Source organism: Myodes glareolus, chromosome 14 (genome assembly GCF_982192425.1).
Source record: "Myodes glareolus chromosome 14, mMyoGla1.1, whole genome shotgun sequence".
In the NCBI taxonomy this organism is placed as follows: Eukaryota; Metazoa; Chordata; class Mammalia; order Rodentia; family Cricetidae; genus Myodes; species Myodes glareolus.
In genome coordinates this window covers 63,619,927-63,645,405 of record NC_142039.1, presented here as the reverse complement: position 1 = coordinate 63,645,405, position 25,479 = coordinate 63,619,927, and the positions used below count along the sequence as shown (strand labels likewise).

Here is a 25,479-nt window from a genome sequence, read left to right as displayed (position 1 = left end):
CCCTTCAGAGAGACAGGGGCCTTTGAAAGGAAACAGATTATTGACAAAACACATACACATTTGTGTGTGCAAGTGCATACATAATTTAAATGAAGTTATGCCACTTGGCATGATAATGATCCTCCCAAGAGCCATAGATTAAAGAAATCCTGGTGCCAGGGAAATCTTCCTTTGTGGCGTTGGTTAGAAGAGTCCAAGAGAAATCCAAACAGAATGGGCTATTGCTGCTGCCCTTTGTTGCCTCCCAGAACATGAAGGTAAGACCCTGTACTTATATACATATACATTTGTAACAATAAGGAGATCATGGTGTGGGAGAAGGCGAGGTGCAAGAGGGGGAGGCGCATGAGCGATGGAGATGCAGGTCCTGTGTATGAAGTTCTCAAAATTATATATAATTATTAAATTAGGAAAAAAAACCCAAATCGAAGGTTGGTAGTGATACCGAGGCAGCACAGAAAGTGCACTATGAGGACTAGTTCAACAAGTGATTGAAAGTATTCTCCAAGATTACAGGAGAAATTATGAATAATTGGGGGAAGTTGTTACAGCTGAGAAAGAAGTCGTGACACTCTAGACACAGACGCAGGCTCCTTGATCTGTTTGTTTCAGACCATCAGTCTTGTTGGCCCCTTGGGCTCAGCAGGTGATCCCTAGTGAGCAGTAAACATTTATTGGCTGAGTAACACTGATGGTCCTTTCTACTCAGGGAGGAACAGAAGCTGGGAGCAAACCCCAAATCTGACTTTCAGAAATGAGTCCTCCAGGGGACAGAAGGCAGTGGGTAGGGGAGGTGCACCCTAGCTGGCAATCCTGGGAAAGAAAACACAGAGCATGCAAAAACCCCTTGCTCCTTCCTTAACCTTGCCAGGGCAGGAGTTCCGCACCTGCCTTAGAGGCGCGCTTCCTCGCTGCAAAGAGGTCACATGATTCCAGCACGCCCGGTCAGGAGGGTCCTGGTTGGCTAGCCTGTCTTATTGGCTTAGTTCTGGACATGTGACCAATCAGGTCCACAGATGAGTACTTAACAGTTGGTGCGAGGTGGTTGAGACAGTTGGTGGCGGTTTGTTAGGGACTACAGAAACGGTTCGCCAAGGCGGTGTGTGACGCCATGATTTCCAGAGACGTGCTCCCGGTCTACTCGACACCCGGGTACAGTTTGCTCTGCTGCTGTCTTCAGTCAGTAATCTTCCTTTCATGGGGCCCTCACCTTGCTGTCTCTGCATGTCCGAACCGCTTTGGTTTGGGTTTCAGGTATTGACCCTTTTTCTACTGCCTGGTTAATGGAGAACTCAGGGCTGCTGGAGTCTGGATTCTGAATCACCCAGGACTCTGTGCAGCCGTTTCTGGATTGTGCGGTTGACTGAGACACCTAGCCCCTGCCCAGCACTCTAGGCCATCGGAGGGAAACAGACCCTGCCCTCTTTCATGTCCCTAGTGGTCCCCCCTTTATGTTCAAGCTCCCGCAAGCCTCCAGATTCTGCATACGAGAGAAAAAAAAAAAAAGCTGTATTTGTCGTTACAGACTTGGCTTGTCACACATAAAACTATCGCCTTTAGTTCCCCCTCTTTTCTGGAAAATGACAAAAATGTCATTCTTAAGAGTAGGTGCAATTTTGCCTTGTATACTCTTTGTATGCTTTATCAGTATATTCCAAATTGAGCTGCTGTTCTTGAATGAACTTCTCTTGATATGGACATGGCCTTTAAATGTGTTGTTGAACTAGTGTGAAGTATCAAGCAACCTCAGGTTTGTCACGTCGATTACATCAAAATATTGCTGCATAATAGTTTCATGGTATTTCAGATTTTATAAGATTCTGTTTGCATCCATGTGATGGTCAGAGGACATAGTGTGGGCTCAGTTCTCTCTTTCCGCCATGTGAGTTCCAGGAGTGAGACTCGGGTCCTCAGGTCTGGCAGTGAGCAGCCGTGCCCACCGAGGCTGCCTGCTTTCTCTGTGTCTAGTTTTGGTTCCAGAGTAACACGGGCTTCGTAGGACATGTTGTGAAGTGTTCCTCCCCTTCTATTTTTATGGAATTCTTTGAGGAACATTACTGTTAATGCCTCTGTAAATGTCTGGTAGATGTCATCCACGGATATGTTTGGCCTTGGCTTTTTTGTTGATAGTCGAAATCTCTCAGTTTCATTGCTTGTTATTGACCTATTCAATTCAGACATTTTATACACATTTAGAAATTTGTCTTTTTCTCCCTGTTTTACAATTTATTGCAGTATAGGTTTTCTAAATCAGTCCTAAAGGTTCTTAGAGCCATGCTATAATATCACCTTCATTTGTCTCTGGTTTGACTCTGTCTCTTCTCATTTGATTAGTTTGGGGGTCAGTTTTGATCTTCCTTTCCAATAACCAAGCTTTTGTTTTGCTCTTTATCACCTGTTGCATTAGGGTCAGCTCTCATCTTCAGCTTGTTTTAGCAGCTACTGCTTTGGGATTTAGTTCTTATTTTCCTGTGACCGTGGCCTGCGTTGTGAGACCATCTCACATCCCTCTCACTCTTTCATATAGCAATTGAAAGCTATAAGCCTCCTCCTAGCCCTGTTTCTCATTGTCTTTAGTGTGCTTTTGTCAGTTGGTGTTAGGGTAGATTCTCAAGCAACTTGCAGGCCAAAGAAGAGGGGGGAGACGATGTAGCTGGACCTGGAGGCCAGGTCTTCCTAGAGATGACTCTTATGGATGATTGTATCTTCCTCAGGACCCAAGGCAATAGCAGCTTTACAGAGGTGCAGACTGAGAAACATGACCCTGACGACAGGATTAAAGTCAGCACTCTTAGGTGCTGGACCACCCAGACATCATCAGGCTGTTCTGCATCATACTGCTGGGGAGATGTGGTGAGTCACATTGAGAAGGTAGGCTGTTTACAGGAGGAGCAGGCCCACCGCATCTTCACACAGATGGTGCGTGCCGTTAACTACTGCCAGGAGAACAGTGTTACACGTAGGGACATCAAACCAGACAGCATCCTGCTGGATGGCAAAGGAAGTGTCAGACTATGTGACTTTGGCCTGACCATCAAAGTCACCCCTGGGCAGGAGTTCAAAGGTTGTGGTATGATGTGTGGTGTGTGACAGAGATGGGCCATCCAGCTGGATCTGATCATAGCACTATGTTGGCAGTTACAGTGGGAGGGTGTGAGCAGCAGGGCCTGGTACCTAGAAATGTGTGTGTGCTGTGCTTGCACCCCCATGTTAACAGCCTACATACAATGTTAGTTTAAGGATGTGTAGGGTACTCACTATGTAGATTTCTAGATAGAAGGCCTGGGTAGAGAGCATCTCTTCTGCTGTCCCATACATAAGGTACCAGATCCTGCTAGATAACCTCAAGCCCCAATGCTGCCTGTGATACAATGGTAGTTCTCAAGCCCCGCTGGACACTCCTGTCCATGACCCATATAACCTGCTAGCTTACTGCTGGACACCTCATGTTCTGACATATATCACCAGGCAGATGCACTGCTGAACACCACTGCCATGCTACCTTACTTGTGCTTCTAGGTGCCAGGCCCTGCTGAACAACCTCCCATTGCCTCAAATCCACTAAGTATTGGTCCATTCATGACTTCCCACTAACCTCCACATTAACTGGTAGGTATTGGGCCCTGTTGGACAAGCCCCCAATCTATACATCACATGTATTTCTGGGTATTGGATCCTAAATAACCCCTGCAAACATCCCATGTTAACAGGTAGGCATCCACCCATGTTGGATACTCCCTGCACTGTACCCACAACACACTGTCCTTAGTGGGCCCTGCTTGACAGCCTCACACTATTGAAGCGTGTATTCACTGCTCTGCCAGGACCGGCTTGGATATCAGCCGCTCTCACTGACCTACTACAGTGTTAGTTATCGGGCCTTGCTGGACACTCCTTTACCTGTCACCCACCGATGCTGCTCTGTGTCAGGCCCTGCTGGATACCCCATGACACCAACCTGTATAAACTTGCTGAACGTCCCCTCCCTCAGTCCTACTGCTGAGCGTACAAAGCTAGGCGAGTTCCTACAGCATACACCCTCACCTTGCTGCTGTGTCTGAGACCCTGGTGGGCATACTCAACTGTCCCCCAACACTGTTAATGAGGCTTTCCTGAAAACACCCCCAACCTACTACAGTATTACTTATCAGGCCTTGATAGACACCCCTTCATCTCCACCACCTAACATATACTATAACACCTACTTCCTACTTCCTCTACTGCTCCCCAATAATACACAGTGGTATCAGGCCTGCTGGACACCCCACAAATCCACTTCTAGGTATCAGGCTCCATTTAACGCCCCACCCATCATAAACTGTTATCAGAGTGTGTTGGAAGCGTCTCCTCCTGCTGCACTGCACAGAATTGCCGGGGATTGGCCCAGCAGGCCACCCTTCCTCTGGTGATACCCGACCTACATCACCAAGCTTCAGGTTTTGCTGTGTCCGCCCCCCCAGCCTCAAAATGTGCTGTGTATCAGGCCCTAAAGCTGGTCGTCAGGCCGTAATGGACATTACGGCCACGGCTGCTGCAGTGGCACATACAGGGCTCTGTGTCAGCTTCCATCCCACACGACATGCTAGGTTCAGACCAGGATAGACACACACCTCCTTCCTGTGTGCACATCTGCCCAGCATACACTGCTACTTTTCCAGGCCCTGCTAGATATCCGCTGCCACAGAAAAACTGTGTCTCAGCCAAGTTGCTTGCCAGTGCAGGCTACAGCCATACATACAGTGCTAGGATCAGACTTTCTCGACACCTCACCATTCTACTGTCCATATACACTAGTAGGCAGTGGCGGTGGGTGTTCAGTACAACTGGAAATTAGAAGTGCTTTGGGGCAGCAGTGCGGGTGGAGGAAGAAGGGCTTATGAGCAAAATATGGATCTGGACTGGAGGGTTCAGAAGGATTCGATAGAGGGTAGCACATGCAGGGCAGGGGTTGCAGGGTGGGTGTCCAGCAAGGCCTCAAGCCACACAGTATGTTTCAGGCTTTAGTGACTGGGGAAGCGGTATCCAGGAGGGTTCAATACCTAGTAGTGCATGGGTGCCTTTAGCAGCAGGCAGGGTTGGTATTTAGTGAGGCATGTGGTGGAGTAAGCACCAGATACCAAGTTTGTTTCTTTGTCCAGCAGTGTCTTAAGAACAAACAGCGTATGTTGGGTGGCAGTAGTTGGGAGCTGTCTCGGTCCAGCAGGACCTGACACATAGTAGGTGTATGTGGGAAGTGTCCAGGAGGGCTTGATACCTAACAGTGTTTGTAGGGCACCAGGGAGGTGTCCAGCAGGGGGTCGTATGCTAATAGTGTGCATGGAGCAGTGGTGGTGGTGGTGGTGGTGGTGGTTGGTATTATCAGACAGGACCTGGTGTGTGTGTGTGTGTGTGTGTGTGTGTGTGTGTGTGTGTGTGTGTGTGTGTGGAGTGCTTCAGGGCCTACCTAGCTGTGAATGTGAACCTAGGGTGGTAGGGGTCTATTTTGGATTATGGCAGAGAATGTACCTTCTAGATATTAGGCACCGCTATATCGCCCCTCACATCCCCATATACACAGGTATCGGGCACTGTAGCTGCACCTGCAGCTTTGCCCCCTGAATGCTGGTGTTGGAAACCCCACACTGTCAGCATCTTTGCACATGTTTTGTGGGGAATGAAACCCTGGTGGATGCCACTTTGTGCTCTCTCCCTTGCTCCATATACTGTACTGGACATCAGACTCTGGACAAGCTACTCCATTTCTGCAAAACAAAAACAAAATCCCAAACAGACTGTTTCTTAGGTCAGGCTACACAGGACCCTGTCTGTCCACTCCCCATCTAAACTTTCTGGGCACTCCAGCATCATATCGTACACACTGCTACATATAAGGAACTGACGGCACCTTGTCCCTAGGCTGCCATCTCACTTTTTCTACTTGTTAGAGCCCACTGGTCACACCTAGCCCCCAACCACCCACATACCGGTGGGACACAGTGCCGGGCAGGGTCTTACACTAATGTGTTAAGTGAAAGTAGGTGTTGACTAGGGACCTGATACACAGAACAAGATGAGCAACTGTATATATCCTGAAGCGTGTGGTACCCAGCACTGTATGTGGGGTGTCAGGAGGATGGGGTATTCAGCAGGACCTGATTCCCAATAGTTTAGTGCAGTGGTTCTCAGCCTTCCTAATGCTGTGACCCCTTCCTCATGTTGTGGTGACCCCAACAATACAATTATTTTGTTGCTACTTCATTACTGTAATTTTGCTACAGTTAATGAACCATAATGTAAATATCTGATATACAGGACATCTGATATGTGACCCCCAAAGGGGGAGTTGCATGGATCAGAGGTCTATAGGAGGTGTCATACCTGCTAGTGTATGTGGGGCTGTGGTGTCCAGCAGGGCCTGGACCTAGCGATGTCTGTGGGTTATTTCCAGGGGAGCATGTCCAGCAGTGCTTGGTAATTGTGTTTAATGGCTGTGGGGGTGGAAGGATGTCTCATGGGCTCTGGTACCTAGCATTGACCATGGTGTAGTGACTCTTGGCAGGGATATCGTCCTGCAGGGTCTCATACCTTGAAGTTTATATGGGCAGCATCAGGAGGTATCCATCAGGGTCTTAAAACAGTGTGTGTTGGCCAGCAGTGGGGGTGAGTAGGGTGTCTCATGGGTATAGGGAGTTAGGGGATGGCTCAGAAGGTCCTAATACCAAGCTGTCTATGTGCAGTGTCAACACAGTGTCCTTTAGGTCAAGCTGTGTGACGGTGTATTTGGAATTTCCAGTAGGGTCTGATACCTAGTGCTGTGTGTGCAGTGGTGTCCTTAGGGAAGGGGTGTTTAGGAAGAAATAATAACTAAAAGTTAAGTGGGAAGGTGGCCTTGGGTGGCTATTCTTGCCTGAAAAATAGCAATGTGTACAGGGGCACCCTTGCCAAGCAATGGGGGGAGGGAGGTCCAGCAGGACCTGGTACGCAGTAGCTGTGTTTGGTAGTGGAGGGGATGTTTCCCAGGGCTTCAAACCTCAGTGTTTGTGCTGTAGATGGTGGGGGATGTCCAGAAGGATCTGAATATAGACACTTGTCGGGGTGTTTAGTGGGGTCTCATAACTAGCTGTGTTTTTCAGATGGTGTCAGGGAGGCCACACTGTCTGTCACCCAGGATAGTAAGTGGTATAGCCAGTCTTGTGTGCTGTCCACACTTTTAAGTTTATATGGGATGCTAGATGGGTGTGTCTAACACTGCCTGAAAGTTGCCTTTATGTGGGGGGCAGCAGCATGGGAGAGCAGGGGTCATGAACTTCTAGGTATTCAACCCCCTTCCCTGGCAGGTCACATGCACTGGAAGACATCAACTCCTGCTGCATCCCTGGGCACAGAATCCTTCCAGGAATCAGGCCCTGCTGGTCCCTACCCCATGTAAGCTGGTAGACACCCGGCCCTACTGGACAGCACTCTGCAGCGCCGTTAGGAAACAGATGCTGCTGGAGTCCTACCCATACTTCGTGTACTGGACTAGGTATCAGGCCGTCTTGGACACATTCCCTCCCTGTCCTCATCACCCATAAATATTCTGCCATGTTTCAGACTACGCTGCTAGACCCACGGTGCCCCACCCCACATGCAGTGTTGGGTATCACATCCTTCTGGATGCCTCACCTCACATCGATTGCTAGGAACTGGGCCTGCTGGACCCCTGACTCACACTCTAGGTGCACTGCTAAGGTTTAGTTCTGTTGACACTTGACTCCCAAACTTAGGATACTTCGAGGAATCAGGCCACACAGGACACCATTCCTTCTGACCACTGTATCATGCATGGTATCAGGAACCAATGGACCTGCTTCCCACACAGTGTTCAGGGAAAGGCCCTGTGGGACACGTGTTCTCCCCTTTCCCCGTCATTGCCATCTGCATACTTGACTAGTTTTTAAGTCTTGCTGGACACTCTCCTGCTATTTCCCCATATAAACTCATTCAGCAAGCTGCCCAAGTTGTCCCATTTACAGTAGATATCAGACGCTATTGGACACTGTCCACCTTACACCCACTGTTAGGTATCAGACCCTACTGGGCACACCCTCCAGTGCCTACAGCTACCTTACATCCACTGCTAGGTATCAGATCTGGTTGGACACCCCCGGTCATTGTCACATATAGATACCTAAGAATTAGGCCCTGCTGAACAACCCACCCCAGACCCACCACAAGGACCACCTTGTGTCCACTGCTGTTTCAGGACTTGGTGCATACCCTCTGATGAGCCTTTCTCTTCTTGCCTCAAAGCTCCATTCCTAGCAGTGTAGTGGGCCAGCAGCAGTTGGGTGGTATCCAACAGGGATGTCTAGCCGTGTGTGTGACCATCAGCTGTGTGTGGAGGTGTCAGCAGTGTTTGCCCTGCTGGTCCTCATATCTGAGGACTCATGTGGGACAGGTAGAAAGGGAGTGTCTTCCAGAAATTTCTGTTGGGCAGTGACAAGGGGCAGTGTCCATGTATGTGCTTGTCCTGTCAATACTGTCACATGCTTTCTGCTCAGTAAGAAAGCAAGCTTGCTGTCAGACACATTGAACACACACGGAGCATGGTCGAGCCTGCCGATGTGTTTCACAGTCTCCTAAGGACTTAGGTTGTATGGCATGTATGCAGAGTTTGCTTTCCTGGCCTTCTCAGTATAAAGATAACATTCTGTGATCAGGTAGAGGAAGCCGCAGTCTCTGGGCTTCGTTCACACTGATCAGTCCCTCAGGATTACTCATACTCAGATTCCCGAGGAGAGCTTTGCCACCTCTCTTCCACCTGGCCTGGGTAATGGCCTTTCCTGGTCCAGAATGCATTTCCAGCAAGAGTTAGGGGATGCTGCTCAGGGCTACTCAGTACTGAGAAAGTGCAGCAGTTTGAAATCACTCACAGTCTCTTTCCTGTGTCTTTCTCCTTTCAAGTGGTAAAAGAGAAAGGGCCCGTCTCTGTGGTTGTTGAAACGGCGAGGAGCAGAGATCAGCCTAGCATGGCTGGCTCCCAGGGGAAGGAGCCAGGCCAGAGCACCATGGGCACAAGTTCCTGCACCGTTCATCCAGTTGCTGGGTTTTAGCTACGCTTCCTGCTCCTTCAGCTTCCCACAACACCAACTATGCTACTCTGGTCAAGCTGGTTAAGCATGGTGCCATCATCCCAGCCCCGACCTATGTTTCCATCATGTTCTGGACTCGTGACCACCATCAGGTGAGCCACCCATGGGAACCAGGACCCTTTGCCCCATTTACATTTTTACAAGGCAGAAAGGTCATGTCCTCTCTTCCCTGGCAGATGCTCCAGCAAACTTCCTGAACAGGCTAAGACTGTTTCAGCTGAGTCTTGAGAAGTCAACACCCACTTGTGCCTGTCCTCTGGATTTAATCTCCCGAGGAAGGGCTGTTCTCTTGTCCCCCTCCCCAGGACACTTAATATGAGTATGGGGGACTTAGGGCATCCATCTCTCCTGCATGACTTTCACTGCTCTGCTGGAGCCACAGCCCGCTTAGCCCCTGCAGGTGACATGACAGATGCAGTACAGTAGAGGACAGTGTGGCTGGTACCTGTTGTGTGGGGCGGGCTACATAGGACTCTCGCAGCGGTGAGTCAAAGACAAAATAATCAGGGTTGATACAAAAGAGAATAGAAAAGTTTATTACTTGAAGGAGGTGAGGAGAGCATGGGTATCAAATTTAGGAGACTGTACCCTCCAATAAATAAAGCATGGGGTTTCTACTCAGGGAGCCTGTTCATGTGGGTAGATGTGTGGATCTGTTCCTGAGCATCCTCTGTGGGGGAAGGCTCTAGGATTCAGAGTATGCTCAGTGTAGGAGTTCACTACACTCCTAAGCATGCTTAAGGAAGAGTTTAATGCAGTCCTGGGCATCCTCAGTTTAAGTGCATACAGCACACACTTTAGAAACCTAAATGACAGACAGAAATGCCGGTGGCAATGCTAATCTTTCTGTGCAGTGTTGATGCTAAAACTGGGGGAAGGACGTTTTGAAGGTATCTGTTCCAGAAGGTGCGTGCCTCACAATGTGGCTAAGAATGCCACACTGAGACTTGTTACCAGCCCTTGGGCACAAGGCACGCATGGAACTGTTTGAAATAGGAAACCATTTCTTCTAGACTTCATATTCAAATACTGCTGGGAGGCTGTATCCAATTCACTCAGTGCAGGCAGAAGCCATCTGATGAAAAGGATATAGAATGACATAGTTTCTTTCCCTCTGGCCTTCATGTCTGATATCCTTCCTCTAAACCAGCAATTTTTCAACCCTTCCTTTCTACTCTGAAAAGACTTCCTTAGTATTTATTATGAGGCAGGCTTGCTAGCCATAAATTCTTTATCTGAGAATGCCTTTATATTCACTTTGTGTTGGAAGGGTAATTCGGCTGTTTATAGATTTCTTCTGCTATGCTGTGTATTTTGTTGAGACTGTTTAGTAAATTTTAATGAACACAATTACTTAGTTCTTATCTGCAGAATTTCTGCTTGGTTCTTCTTAGTTTATCTTATTTTTTTTCTGGCCTTAATTTTATTATTATCCTATTCCTATGTAGCAATTTTACTACTCACATACTATTCCTGTGTAGCAATTTCACTACAGTGGATGCTCTTCATCAGAATGATGATTACCTGACACCAAGTCACATTTTCCCTCTGCCCCCAGTGCTGGGGTACAGGCATGTGTGGCTCTAGCAAGCTTGTTACAGGGATGGTGGGGACCCAGATGAAGCATACACATTGGTTCCCTTATCCACAGAGCCGTCTCCTCAGTCTCCCAAAATACTCTTTTTTTTTTCTTTGAAACAGAATCTCACTGTGTAGACCTGACTCATCTGGAACTTACTGTGTAGACCAGACTAAACTGTAGCTCACAGAGGTCTGCCTGCCTCTGTGTGCTGGTGAGCTGTTTGGATGAGTTCACTGAAAACCAGAAATGGAGGAGGCCTTCACTGTCTCCTTGAACCACACTAAGTTCATATCCACCACCCCTTTGTTTCTTAAGGTAAACTTCTACATTCTGACTTTAATTCTCCTCCCTTGGCTCTCGTTCTAAATCCCACCTCTGACCTCTCTGCGTCAGGGCATGTTCGCGTTTCCACATTATTACCAGGTGAGCAGCAAAGAGGAAAGCTTCTAGAAAAATGAACTTCTGCAAGACAACCAGGAAGTGCTGCCAGTGGTGCCTTGGTCTAGCAGTCTTCGGCTCTTCTGGAAAATGACCCCAGCTTCTCTGTGGATTCACCGGGTGTTGGCCACAGTGCCTGCAGTTTGCCGGTCTGCTTGGGTGTCTGCTTTAGTCTCTTTTCCTCATCCCTAGGAATGAAGAGCATTTCTGCGGCTGCTCCCTAGGTTGTCTCAGCTCGCCTTTCCCCTTTTAGCAGTAAGCATCCCTTTACTGAAAATAACTTTTTATATTCAGATTAGCGGTGTAATTTTTTTTATCCTGATTACACTCTGGGTGACACTGATGAGGTAAACATGCGGGAAGAAATTCCCTTCCAGTCACCATGGTGGATGCTGTGGAATCAACTAAAAGAGGTTGAGTAAGCTGTTTTTTGTGAGAGTTATACTGTCAAAGAACACCTGCCTAAAGTAGCTCTTTGGAGATGTAGAGTACGGGTTATATTGCCAACTAGCTTTGGACTGGAAGTGTGTTGCAGAACTGGATTACTGCAGCCTGGGGATGTCCTCATGGCAGCAGCATGAGGCAGGGCAATGAACAGCAGTTTCTATTAGCCACAGGGAATAAAAGATCCAGTACCTGTGTACCGTGGGGAGCTGTTAACATGTCATATTGTGCTTGTGTCCTTGAATCATATGTCCAAAAAATCACCTGAGCTTTTAGGAATGTGAGATATTTGATACTCTATCATAGACTGCTAGATGATTTTTCCTAGTTACACCCTAATGTGTGTTCTGAGCATAGTTAAGACAGGCCATTCAAGGCTGTAATGCTTGGTAGTTTGGGTGTTAAACACATGCGTGACTTGGGATATTTCCACTAACGATGGTTTATTAGGGACATACAACGCCATAACTGAAGGGGCAGGTGCCTTTCTGTGTGAGGGTATGGTTGTAGCACCCCTTTAAAGAAAGCTTGTCTGGTTTCTGTTTTGGTAAGTGTGTCTCATTTCATCAGTGGTGTGATGCTGGGAGATAGTAGTCACATCTTGTCATGACAAGAAGGGTTGCTGGGAGGTGGTGGAGGGGGCGTGGACTGAGACTCCAGAGAGCTGCTGCAGAAGCTGCTGGCAAGAACCCCACTTCCCTGGTAGGAGTCAGTAGTGTCCAGCTGTGGCAGAGGTTTGGAACAGGAAGAGAGGTTTAGAGGGACCCAGATTATAAAGTCTCAAAGGTATAATGAAAAATTCCATAGGGAGTGTTTGTGAGGGACATTTGTTGGCAGAGCGACCTTTATTGGCAGAGCTTGCAGTGTGAAGTAGGTGAACTAACCCGCTAGATGAGGACTCTAGAAACAGAATCTAGGCAAATCATGTCTCAGAGTATCTCCTGGGTCTAATTTTTTTTTCTGAAAGTGTTCCTTAATGGAACTTTCAGATGTCTGGGAGAGGACATCCTGCATTTTGAAAAACATAAAAGAGACAAATATCATCTGAAACATTGTGGCCAGCAGGAGATGACTTTAGGCCAGACCTCTTCAACTTTTTCTGGGTGAGGTTGCTAAACGCATAAGTGGAAAGTTTTTCTGTAACCCCTGGTTTTTAGAGGGCTGGCCACACAGGTTCTGTGACTACCGGGGAAGCTCCCAGTGCACTGGATGTCTTTCCTTTTCTGCAGAGCTTCAGAGCCTCCTTTGCCACCTAAACATTTTCATGCTCTTGGCTGAGGTGTGTTTGGGTATTTCTCTTCTTCCAGTGGCTCCCAGAGTCCGTCCATTGCTCTCCCGCTCAGGAAGAGCCATGCACGCCAGCCCGTGCATGCAGGGAGTGAGCACCAGTGCTAAGAATGGTGGTGCAGGTACACAGAGGCTGCCTGTGCAAGCCGGAGACCCCAGCACCAGAGTGGAGGGGTGTGAGCACAGAGGCATCCTTCTTCAGTCCATGATTATGGCGGGGTCCATCACGGGAAAGCAAGGTAAAGGAAACGTGGGCCTACCTTCTTCTCCCATTCCATTCAGAAGTATGCAGTCACCGCTTTTGCTGCTCTTGGCTGTTAGTTTCTTGTATCTTGCAGGCGGTGTGGCGCTAGGCGACTTCAGTGCCCTCCTGAGACGGGCCTGAAGCTGGGAAGTTTTTACACCGCTGACATAGGAGAGAACCCGGACTGGGGCTTCTCCCATGGTTCTGTAGGTAGCCTGGCTTTTGACCTGTATCAGAAAATTGAGTAAATATGGTATGAACTTTGAAAGTGTGTCACTCACAGGAAGCTTATTTCCTGTCATTGGAAATGGTGAGTCGTCCTTGTACTTAGGAGACTGTCCATGTAAACAGAAGCAAAGATTAGCCATGCTCCATTAATGGACAGTGATGTAATTTTGCACAACTGAGTACCAGGTCTTTTCATTCTATCTTGTATCTTCCTGTGGACATAATAGTGGCAATAATAAGAAAATTATTGTGAGAATCATATGGGTAAAAGGAAGTTGCAACAAAGACTTAATATATGACTTATCTATTATGTAATGAAGTGTGTGTGGTGTGTTTGAGAATATGAGGAAGTATGTGCTTTGACTTTGATTTAAAGGACATGAGAACCATGGGGTGAGAATTCTCCTATGTAAATGTGAAACTGTGCTTGCTGGCTTCTTGGGTAGTGTGACAACTCAGAGTATATGTGACAACTCAGAGTGTACTTTTTAGGACATAAATTGGGACTAATGTTTGAATTAGTTTGAGATTGTTTTAAACTGAATGATAAGAATCTAATGTGTATATTTCCTTGTGGATGATGGTGTTTAGATTTTCTTTTTAAGAATTTTGGTAGCATGTAAAATTTAGTGAGATAACATGCTTGGACTTGGGGTTAGGTATTTGTAATTTTGGACTATTTTATCTTTTTTTTCCCTTGAAAGCTGGAGTATTTTAGCTTATCATGGAATTTGGAATATATATATATATATATAATATATATATTATATATATATATATATGTGTGTGCTGGGCAAGAAATAATTGCATGTGATCAGTGTTAAAAAATGGATTGTGTATCTGTGATTGTGCAAATGGGTAAATACTGTTGGAAAATATAGGCAAATTGTTTGTGTATTTGGGATGTCATGGATGGTTACAGATTTGTCTATGTATGTGCTACCATGTGAGGTCAGTGTGAACAATTAGGGGCTGATAGAATGGGTGCATATATCTGAGATATGGAGTTCATATGACACGAAATCTGGAAGATAGAGTTGTCCTTGTGAACACTCATGGTGTGTTGTCTTATTTCTGCAGGAGGTATGAGACTATACTGGAGGATATAGTTACATATTTGTAGTGTTCTGTTTATTTATATAGATGTTTGGTGCTTGTAGGGGGCCACATGTATATGGACTTTGTATTTCTTCTATACCTCCTGGGTAAGTATGTTTTCTGTTTGTGGCCAGAATTTTGTATTAGGTGATAGTATGTTTACTAAAGGGTCATGAAAATTTGGGTGAATGTTTTATGTGACTCTACATACTGTAACTAGAGAGTAATTGTATGTATATATATATATATGTATATATAAAGGATATATATATGTGTATATAAAGGATATATAAAGGATGTGTGCATCTGATGGATAGGTAAGATTGTATGTTTCACATGCAAGTGTGGGAAATGTATTTACTGCATTAAAGTTTATGATACTGTTCTTTGTTAGTATTGGTGATCTAGGAAGGAAGTGGTTTCTATCATAATTCTGTATTGGCAGGTGTTTTTCATTTTTATTTATTTTTTAAATTTATTTTTCTCTCATATATTACATCCCAACCACAATCTCCCATTCCTCCTCTCCTCTCACCCTCTCCCCACCTTCTTTCTCCCCCAGATCTACTTCTCCTTTGTTTCTTTTCAGACCAGCTCCATCAACCAAACATGTCATATCAAATTACAATAAGACTAGGCTCCTCCCCTCATATTAAGGCTGGATGAGGCAACCCAGTAGGAGGAATAAGATCCCATAAGCTTTCAAAAGGGTCAGAGACAGCCCCCTCTTCCACTGCTAGGAGTCCACAAATAACACCAAACCACACAACTATAAAATATATGCAGAGGACCTAGGTCAGACCCATGCAGGCTCCCTGGCTGTCCGTTCAGTCTCTGTGAGCCCCTATGAGCCCTGGTTAGTTGATTCTGTGGGTTTTCTTACGGTGTCCTTGACCCGTCTGGCTCCTGTAGTCCTTCCTCCCTTCTTTCACAGGACTCCCTGAACTCTTCTCAATGTTTGACTGTGGGTCTCTGCATCTGCTCCCAGCAGTTGCTGGATGAAGCCTCTTTGATGAAGGCTGTGCTAGGCTCAGGTCTACAAGTATAGCAGAGTGTCACTAGGAATCATGTCATTGACTTTGTTTTCCCGTTGTGTTTGGTTCTACCCTAGGTCTCTAGGCTCTCTGGCCTCTGGTACCACAGGTAGTGTCAAGTGTGGGCTCCCTCTTACGGATGGGTCTCAAGCTGAACCAGTCATCGATTAGTCACTCCCACAGTTGTCCCAGCACATCTTGAAGGCAGGACAAATTGTAGGTGGAAGATGCTGGGCTGATGTCCCAAACCCTCCACGGGAAGCCTTGCCTGGTTACAGAAGATGGCCTGTTCAGGCACTGTATCCCCCATTACTAGGAATCTTAGCTAGGGTCACCCTCATAGGTTCTTGGGAGTTTCCATTGTACGAGGTTTCTACTTGGCCCAGTTTCAATCATCTCTCCAGGTACCCTTTCCTCCACCCTGCCCACTCCCATTCCACCCATAAAGTCTTGTAGACCAGACTGGCCTCAAACTCACAGAGATCCGCCTGCCTCTGCCTCCCGAGTGCTGTGGTTACAGGTGTGCACCACCACCATCTGGCTTTAAGGACTTCTATAATCTTCAAAAAGTTGTGTTTTTTTAGATTGTTTTCTTGTGTTTCAGCTGCGTTGGAATGTTCAGCGCTTGCTGTAGTAGTATAGCTGGCCTCTGGTGGTGACATATTGCCCTGGCTGTTGTTGATTGTGTTCTTTCACTGGCTTCTTTGCCTCTGGGTTTGGGATAATTGTTGGTTTAGGTGCTGATTTCTAAGTTTGTTTTTGTTGTATGGGCATTTTATCCCTTCATTTCTGTTTTCTCTCTGATTTCAGGCCTAAATAGCCCGTGGTTCTGGTAACTTGTGAGTCCTGTGGTCCAGTAGGGTGTCTCTACTGGGGTTTTGGAGCCTGCATGACCTCTGCGGGTCCAGGGCGGGGGGCGCGGAGGTTTTGGGTACCAGTATGGCCTCTGGTAGATCTGGGGTCTTCTGCCGGAGTTGTCTGGGATTTGGTGACGGTGTGTGGGGGGCTGGGCAGGCTCTGGAGGAGTGTTGGTTTGCAGGAAGGGTCTTACCTGGGTTTCTGGATACCAGCTTGGCCTCTGGTGAAACAGGAGGCTTCTTCTGGGTTTGTGGGTCTGGATATAGGGACAGGTGATTTTTGAATGCTATCCTAACACCTCTATGTTGAACATTTAAAGTGGTTGTATAGATCTAGATAAGTACATGAACTATGTATCACAAAAAATAGAGTAAGGTATATTAGTAGTATATTAGGTTTGGTTTATGATACAGTGTTTCTAGGTTTATAAGAGTATATTTAGGGGATGAGTTTGGGAGGCTGTATTCTTTAGGTGTGAAATATGGTACAGTGTGCTACAGAAATATATGTTTAGGTAGTTGAAATGTTTGCATGTATGTGTGTGTGGTAGTAGTATGTATATAGACAGAGAAATTAGTGTACAGACATTTGTATGGTTGTCAATGTGGGTGTCTCTATCCTTTTACCTCTTGGTACTGGGCATGGAACCCAGGCAGAGCTCTGTTTATGAGAGATTAATGTTTTTTCCTGTGAGTATGTATCTGAGTGTTTGACTAGCCATTCGTAGATTTTGTGAAAGCATATTTGGGTTCTGTAAGTATATAGGTGACTCTGTAGTCCTCCTTTATGTTTATTCAGGTAGCATTTTTGAAGATTTTGCTTGTATTTTTATGTTCCCATTATTAGTGTTTAGTCCTGTGTGTTAGATAAGTATACATTGTTTTGTTTGTTTCTCCTTTTTTTCTTTTAACTTTAGATGTATTTGAGTTCTTGGGTCTCATGCAGGTGTTTTATGGTAGATATGGCTGCTTCCTTGTTGGTGATTGAAGTTAGATAGGCTGTGGAGGTTGAGGTATATTCAGGAATTGTGGAGTACATTTACTGGAAACTGCTAATTTCCTGTGGATGCATTTCAGGGCGATACATGAGAAAATTGTGTGTAGTCAGTAGTTTGTAGTCTACGTCTATTGGGCTCCTATTGTGTTTACATGAACCGTCTTTCCTGTATATGTAAAAGGCACTTGTTGCTTGTGTGTGCATAGTTATAGCAGGGGCATATACATAACCCAGAGAAAGTAGGTGTTTTGTTTTTTCCTCTAGAAGTCAGGCAGTAACAAATGACATATCCATGTGTTCAGGATGTGGATAGTAGGTATATGCTTGTGTTCACAGTCTATGAGGTGTGTAAGTTCTAGAAATGTGTGCTGTGACTTGGTGGTTGGGGTAGAGGCTGTTACATGGGAGCAGGTGGACTGTGTGCCATATTTATGGGGAAAGGATGTGTATGTGCAGTAGCTGGCTTTGGTAGCAGGTGATTCTCATCTCTTCCCAGTTCTGTGTTCAGTGGCATTAGGTTGGTAGATTGAAATTTGTCCTGCTGATAGTGTTATATGATATAAAAGCCAAGGCTTGTCTCCCTCTCTCCATAGGATATCTTACAGTTTACTGGAATCCCCCCATGTGTGTATACTTGCATTCATGTATAAAATATATTTGATCAGATGGTTTTGTAAACAGTATCAGGCAACAATGAATTGGCATGTGTTGAAAATCTGTGTGAATTGTTGTTGGATCATCAGGCTATTGATCATAAGCTACTGCGTTCCTCTATATTGTGTTAGTTAATTCTTTAGGTCCAACCAGTTTTCTTCAATGCTGATTTTGGGTTATTCTGTTTGCAGATGGAGTTGTCTGTATCTTAGTCATGTAGATGTACCTTCAGCCCCTGTGTTGCTGGGCTGTTCGTGTCAAAATGCCTGGGTGTGGTGGAGAGATAGCTGTGCTGTATGTCTCTGTCATGCTGTGCTGTCTGTGTGATTAGTGGTGGCAGTCACAGTACTGTGATATTTCTTTGACAGGCAATGAGATGTGCTGAGTCTTCATTGAGGTCAATCTCCCTGAGAATCATTTGGCAGTCAAGTTGCTGCTGACTCTGCTGTGGGATAGTTGTGGGCTAGAACACCCTCGTCGGAATGTCGCAATCGAAAGCTGGCAGATCGTGTGTTTCTACTGCCGCGTGCCCCTTTTATGTTGAGTAAGTACTACTAGGTATTAGATTAGGTAGGTTAACTGTCTTAATAGCTGTGAACCAACATGTCTCCTTTGAAGACTGAGACCTGGAAGGACCCCTTATATTGAGTACAGTGTATGTAGGGATATTAAAATAAAAACTACTATTATAAGGGCACAAAATCTGATTTGTAAAATTTGGGTAGAGGTTGCATAGTGCTCTCTGCCTCTGCTTCTTCTAGCACCGTGGTTCTCAGCCTTCCCAGTGCTGCTCCGCTTTATCAGTTATTTTGTTGCCACCTCATAACTAATTTTCTACTGCTGTGAATCATAATGCAAATATCTTTGTTTTCTGATAGTCGTGGGTGACATCTGTGAAAGCGTGGTTCTACCCAAAGGGGTCATGACCCGGAGGTTGAGAAAGCACTGTTCGAGACTCGGCGTCTACTCCTATGCCCCATCTTGTCCTTCCTCTGAGAATTCTGGATGCCGGCAGACTTGCTTGTACAGCTGTCTTTGCCCCTGTGGGAAGCTAAACCCTGCATGTGCACTTCTTCCCAGGTGAAGTGGAAGATCTGGCTCCAAGGGACCAAAGTTTGGAGTAATTCCATGGACAGACAACCCACTGCCCACTCGGAAAGGTAAGCTGGAACAGCACTGACCTCCCTCATGGTGCTTCTGGAATACAGGCTGACTGCTTTGCCTTTGACTCTGGAAGTTGTACCTGTCTGACTCTTAGAGAGTAGGGTGATATGGCCTGGGCCACCCCATTATTGGGCAGGTAAGATGCCTACCAGTGTGGCACGCTCCTTGACCAGCAAGGAAGAACGACCACGAATCGAGGATTCTTCTCTGATCACACTTTATTGGAGCCTCTTGGTTGAAGGGAGAGCAGGAAGCGAGAGAGAGCGAAAGCCAAGCGGCAGTTGCTTTTCTAGGGTGGAGGGGGTCGGATACTGTCCTGATTGGTGAATACCATTCCACTGAAGCCCGGGGCTTCGGGATTGGCTAGGGAACAAGGCTCATTTGCGCATGTACAAGCAAAGGGCGCTCAGCCCCAGGCAGCACTGCCAAAGAAGGATTTGTTTACCTCCAAGCTGCAGGACCACCAGTGCCATATTGTAATGGCGATATCCGGACGGCTCCTTACATACCAGGAATTCTGTTTCTTGCCCAGAACAATGCCCACCCCTAGCATTCTTTAAACCACATACTTGGGAGTAGGGAGACCTGCCTATATACCCAGATCAAGGTTACACTGTTTTCATCTGCATTTCTAAAGTCACATATCCTTAGCTCAGTCTTGCTAGTCAGATGCACTTGACATTCTGTGGACTGTTCCTTAGGAACCACTTGACATAGTTCTTGCCACATTTGACTTTGAGTGACCTGGACAGGCCCTTGTCCTTCTCTCCTCCCTTCTTCGCTGTTTTTGCACTTTTAAACCCCATTTCCCTGGGTGGAATCATTCATTTTCTCAGGACTTCTCTTACCATGTAAGTACCACTTCCCACCACTGGACTCAGCAAAGCCATCAGAGCCCCAGCCTAGTCCCGAGAGCCCCACTGTACCAACCTCTTTCCACCCTCCGGTAAACACAGTCTTTTATTTTTTATGGCCTGGTGGCTGGGCATGGAACATTGTCTTTCTTATCCCTCATTCTGTCAGTAATGTCTGTCCCCTCTTTGTCTTCTTCCAGTTCCTGATAGCTGTGGGGACCTCAGCCTGTGATAGCCAGTGTCCTTAATGGCTTCCATGAGCTAGTCTGGCAGAAACTGAATCATCTCCTACTGCTTCAGGCATTGTAGCCTTTGTCCTGGGACTGCTGTATGACTCAGTTCTCTGCTTCCGGCACTCAGAATGGTTCCTTCCACCTCATGTCTAGCCTCAGGGGCCAGGCTATGAGAGGCTTTGGAGGCTTAGAAGGCCTTCCCAACCCAAGCAGTTCAGAGACAGAACACTCCCTGTTCACCATGGCTCCCTACTCTGCTCCATTACTAAGTCTCACAGTGGCATAGGGTCAGCTGGGTGTGTGGGTTTGTGTGAGAGCATGTTTCTAGATTGGGAGAGGCCCAGCTTTGATTCCCGGTGCTGCAAAAGAAGAAAAAAGAAAAATCCCACAGGGGAAATGAAAAGAAAATATTTTAAGAAATGAGGCTCATAAATTTCCTGTTAAAAGGAAGAGCTGTCGCTTGGGAGCCATGGTATGTATGTGGGAGGATGAGGCAGGAGGATTGCTTGTGTCTGAGAATTCAAGACCAGTTTGGGCAGAATGTCACCAAACAAGCCTCAGACATGGAATGTGGACCAGGGTCTAGGTCAAAGGGCAGGATGTGCACACAAGGCTTGCACCTGATGACCAACACCAGAGAAGAGGTGACAAAACTATCTTCCTATTACTCGCAGGACGCTCCTCTAGACATGTGCTTTGCCTACGGGCTGAGCATGCTCAGTATGTGCCCTGCCTCTGAGCTGCACCCTCACCTTTTCCTGGTCTCTTACCCCCCATATTTCTGCCGTGAGAAATCTTGACTACTGTAGCCTGGCTAGGACCCACACCGTGCCACACCTAGCACACAGCATGCATCCACACAGGTCTGTGGATTGAGTCCACATCTTCTCTCATGCATTTTAGATAGTGCCTCGAGACCCAGCCTATAGCCATTTCTCATGGGGATTCTGGGAAGACACTGGGACAGAAAAGACCTTCAGGGATGGGTAGCTGTGAGAAGAAGTGTCATAGACTGTGAGTACAGTTTAGAGAGAGGCGACATTGTCACTCACAGAGCAGTTGAAGGAGACTCCACATTTCTACTCCAATAGTTTTTATCCATTAGGACAGAGAACATTTTTGCAAGAAGGTGAAAGGTTTCCTCAGCATTTGGGGGCTGTTACTCTAAGAGAAGCTTGTTGGGTGTGTTGTGCACTAAATTTGCCAGGAATCTATCATAGCTTTTCAATTGATTACTTTTTTTTTATTTTAAATTTAGTTCATAAACATCCAGCTGCCAGGGAGAAGTTTGAAGTCTGTCAGGCAGAGCCAACAAGGACACAGTGTCCTGCCAGGAGGGACCCTGGAGAACACAGAGTTACCTACAGAGGACAGTAGGTAACCTGGACACCTCTGTCCTCTCCAAGCGTGGAAATTGGTCCTTGCAGGGAAAGAAGCCTGACACTTGAGCAACATCATTGGTCTGTCACTGACTATGAGGACCTTGTTTGGAGCCCTGCGGCTGTGGCTAGGGACCATCTGTTAACATCAGACTCTCTTCTCACAGGTTTTGATCAAAGGCATAGGGAAGCCATTACAAAAGAGGTGGGGTGGGGGTGGGGGTGGGGGCCATGCTTATATCCCTGGAAGACATGTTTCGAGGAATGAAGAGACCAGGTGTGAAAACCGGAAGGGACACAAACTGTGTCACTGTATATTAATTCAGTGTTTTCTGGCATATCATAACTGCATTTTGCTCCTACTTCTAGTGAGTGATATGGATACAGCTCATTGGTGGCTTTTGAATATGAAATCTAGTAGAAGTGATTGCTCATGCCCGAACAGATCCCTGTGAGCTTTGTGCCCTAGAGAGGGCAACATGAGCCCCAGTGTCCACTGTGGTACTGTTAGGCATGAGGTGAGACAGGACCCTTCCAGGGCACCTTTGACGTGTCCCTTCTCTTGCTTTCAGTTTCAGTATTACAGTACAAATTGTCCCTGCCCACAGACATTGCTGTCCATCACTTAAGCATGAACTCTGTGACCTAAACCTGAGCAAGCTCAGGAATGTAGTGTATTCCCTGAGCATGCTTAGGCATGCCGTGAACTTCTTCACTGAACATGCTCAGAAGTGCAGTGACCCTCTTCACTGAGGATGCGCAGCAGTGCGGTGTCTTCCCTTTCCAGACCTACTCATCTCGTAATATGTCTGAAGCTCCCTGAATGGGGTCCCCTTGCTTTTCAGATGCCACCTTGTTCTTCCGGCCCACTGCAAGTGGTCATTCTCTTTCCTCTCTTTATATCTCATATTGGCTTTGCTGCCACCAATATGAGAGTCCTTGGTGCTTAATCCAGGGTCTTTGTAGCTACCAGGGCTCTTGTAGCTGTATCCAGCAGCAGCAGCAGCAGCAGCAGCAGCAGCAGCAGCAGCAGCAGCAGCAGCAGCAGCAGCAACGACAACACAACTGTGATTTTTACATTTGTTCAGAATCAGATCCCAAGTGCCACCTCACCTGGCTGTGGCTCCCTCCATCAGAGCAAACAAGAAAGAGCTGTCTCACCTGGAGGATCTCGAGTTCCTCATTTCACAATGACAGTCACCTGGGACAGGTTGCAGGGATAGGTGACACTCCTCAGATGGTGAGCACCGTACATCCCCTTCTCCTGCCTCTGCTGGGACATTATCTTTATCTGCTCAGGAAGACTTTCTGGGACATTTGTGAGGGAAAAGAGGCCTGGGGTGACCTTTTTACACAATGAAAACTAAACAGGGACCAAGTGCGGTGGTGTTCGATAGTCAGCCTCCCCAACTGTGGTAACTCCTTAAGGGATATCCTTGGAGCCCACAGACCTCAGAAGCCTGATGGAGAAGAAATTGTTCTGTCTTATAGAATGGGCTCCTGGACTGAGTTCCAGAGCCCCAGGAAATCGCACATTAGTGTCTTCATTGAGAAGTCCAGGATGTCTCTCTGTGCCATCACTATCATGACTTGTCAGTGCAGGCATCCATGTCAAGGAACCCCTGGCTACATGGTACAAGATGTGGATAAGCAGCTACAAAGGAAGGACATTCCAGGCACGTGGACAAGCTGGCCCCCAAACCCCGCATTCCGCAGGCTATGGCCTACAGCCCCTGCAGAGAACAGCAAGTTTGTTTCTGGTGTTGAGAAAGGGACAGGTACAGCTCTTAGCTCTTTCCTTTGTGTAGACACCAGAAGGACTTGCCTCATTCTTCAACTTGGTCTTGGCTCTGGTGCCATCCTGACAATAGACTCTGGCTCTGGTGCCATCCTGACAATAGACTCTGGCTCTGGTGCCATCCTGACACCTGACTCTGGCTCTGGTGCCATCCTGACACCTGACTCTGGCAGCATCTAGCCAGAAACAGCTCTGTAGCAGCAGTGCTTGTACCAGGACTCTCTTTCCTCCTACACTCGACCTCTCCACACTTGCGCAACAGATGTGTGGTGAAGACACTAAAAACATGCTTCCATATGGACCCAGCCTGTGGCCACACCAGGAACTGTGGCTAAAAGGCCTGACTCAGCAGTCACACAGTACTCTGACCAAATGTGTTCTGTCCTTCAGAATCTGTGAGTCTGTGTCTAGCTCCCCCTCTCTGTGAAGTGGCCATCTCCTGTCTCTTTTCTGTTTTACCTCTTCAAAGCGGAGATACATGGAAAAGTCTCTATTAGTGACTCTTGACACAATCAGGGCTGATTAGCACTGAGTAGTTCAACTGAATTGTAGCTCTCTTCCTGACTCCTCCTTCAGAACCTGTGATCCTTTGCCAGCCCCTCCTCCTCCCTCTCCAGCCTCTGGTTGCATCTTCTGCTGTCTGCTTCTGGCTCAGCTTTTCCAGGTTCCCACACATGAGTAATGCTGCAGGATTGGTCCTTCTAAGGTGACAGATATCAAGTTGCATTCCCCAGAACGAGTTGGGATGCTTTATTTGCAAAGGGTGTTCAAGAAGCAAAGACAAAATGCAGAGGTGCATCCATCTTGGCAGCTATGCCTACAGGGTTTGCTGTGGTGCCCCACTGTCCTCTCCCTTCATTGTAGCCTCTTAACTTTGGGATTCCTGACTCCTGCTTGGGGTTGACAGGCAGCAGTGTTGTGTTCTTGGTCGTTAACAGTTTGACTCCTCACCTGATTTTAGCTTCTAGGTGTTGCATTTGTTGGTCTTGAAAGCTGAAGTGTAACACGGGTCTGACTCCTGGTGATGTCCTAGGAGGGCTATACCTATGGTTTGCACACTGTCTCTGTTGTTGTCACACCATGGCATGACTCCAGGGAGGATGGGCAGCACAGGATATCATGCTGACTTCACTGGTGCCAAAAATACTAATGCCTCAGTTGGCACCTGCAGCACCATCCTGTGAGAATGGTATGCAAGGGCTACAGCCAGCAGAGCACGGGTGCCCCGTGAACTAGTCTATAGTCATCTGGTATCCGGGATTGACACTGAGTAGGTACACAGTGATGTTTATGATGTTTTTTTTTTTTCTTTTCGAGTGGCTAACTAGGATATCACTTTGTGGTCATGATCATCTGGAGCATCCCTGAGAGGGTTGGTGCTTAGTAGGGTAAGCTCCCTGTTACCATTGCACTATACCAAGGCTCTACATGTGATTGGCAAGTCTCATAGTATCTGCCCACTAATACCTCTAAGGTTCTATAGCAAAGGGCGCCACAGGCCTCCTCAGCCTCTTTTCAGACATGGCTTTTGTGGCCAGTCTAAAGTCGCAGAGTTTGACGCTGCCTCAGCTACAAGAATGTTCTTCAGTTAAATGTTTTTGTGTGCTATTTTGCTTTGATAGAGGTATGAGTTGCCAGCACAGAAAATGGGAACTGTCTCTTCCTCATGTGTACAGCCAAAGGCCTCTACGAGGCTCACCAGAGCTCTTCCTGCCACGTGTCCCATGATGACAAATATGTTTGATGATATATCAATGCTGTGGAAAAGTTTGATGATGTTTGGGTGGTGTAATGTTTTTATATGGTCTGCCTCAGTGATGTTGGAGGCACTGTTTTTGCTCTTGTTGAGCTCAGATCTTCGAAACTACTTGAATGTTCTATGCAGGTGTGGCATGGCCAGCTGCATCTCTGCGAATGTTCCTTAGCCTAGGGTTACTAATATACTGTGATGATGTCTTTACTAGAGGGGCTAGACATTAGGTCCTGCTCCATTGCTCCCACCTTAATTTCTGGGAAGTGGCACCACCCACAGTGCTACATTTAAAAAAATTAACAATAAGTAGATTCGTCTCTAG

At 46.8% G+C, this 25,479-nt stretch overlaps 2 long non-coding RNA genes across 3 annotated transcripts; both read left to right on the top strand.

Annotated features, from left to right (window-relative positions):
• Positions 1–1,029: 1,029 nt before the first annotated feature.
• LOC125399569 (uncharacterized) lies at positions 1,030–13,093 on the top strand. Of its 2 annotated transcripts, XR_015005176.2 has the most exons (5): positions 1,030–1,254; positions 2,715–2,853; positions 8,926–9,205; positions 10,815–11,010; positions 12,885–13,093. It is a non-coding gene; the product is annotated as an uncharacterized LOC125399569 (long non-coding RNA). The 2 variants fall into 2 exon arrangements; XR_015005175.2 differs by having other exon boundaries at positions 10,815–13,093.
• A 1,024-nt stretch (positions 13,094–14,117) lies between these two features.
• Positions 14,118–21,805, top strand: LOC148119897 (uncharacterized). The gene is made up of 3 exons (XR_015734898.1): positions 14,118–18,520; positions 19,057–19,136; positions 21,486–21,805. It is a non-coding gene; the product is annotated as an uncharacterized LOC148119897 (long non-coding RNA).
• The last annotated feature ends 3,674 nt before the right edge of the window (positions 21,806–25,479 follow it).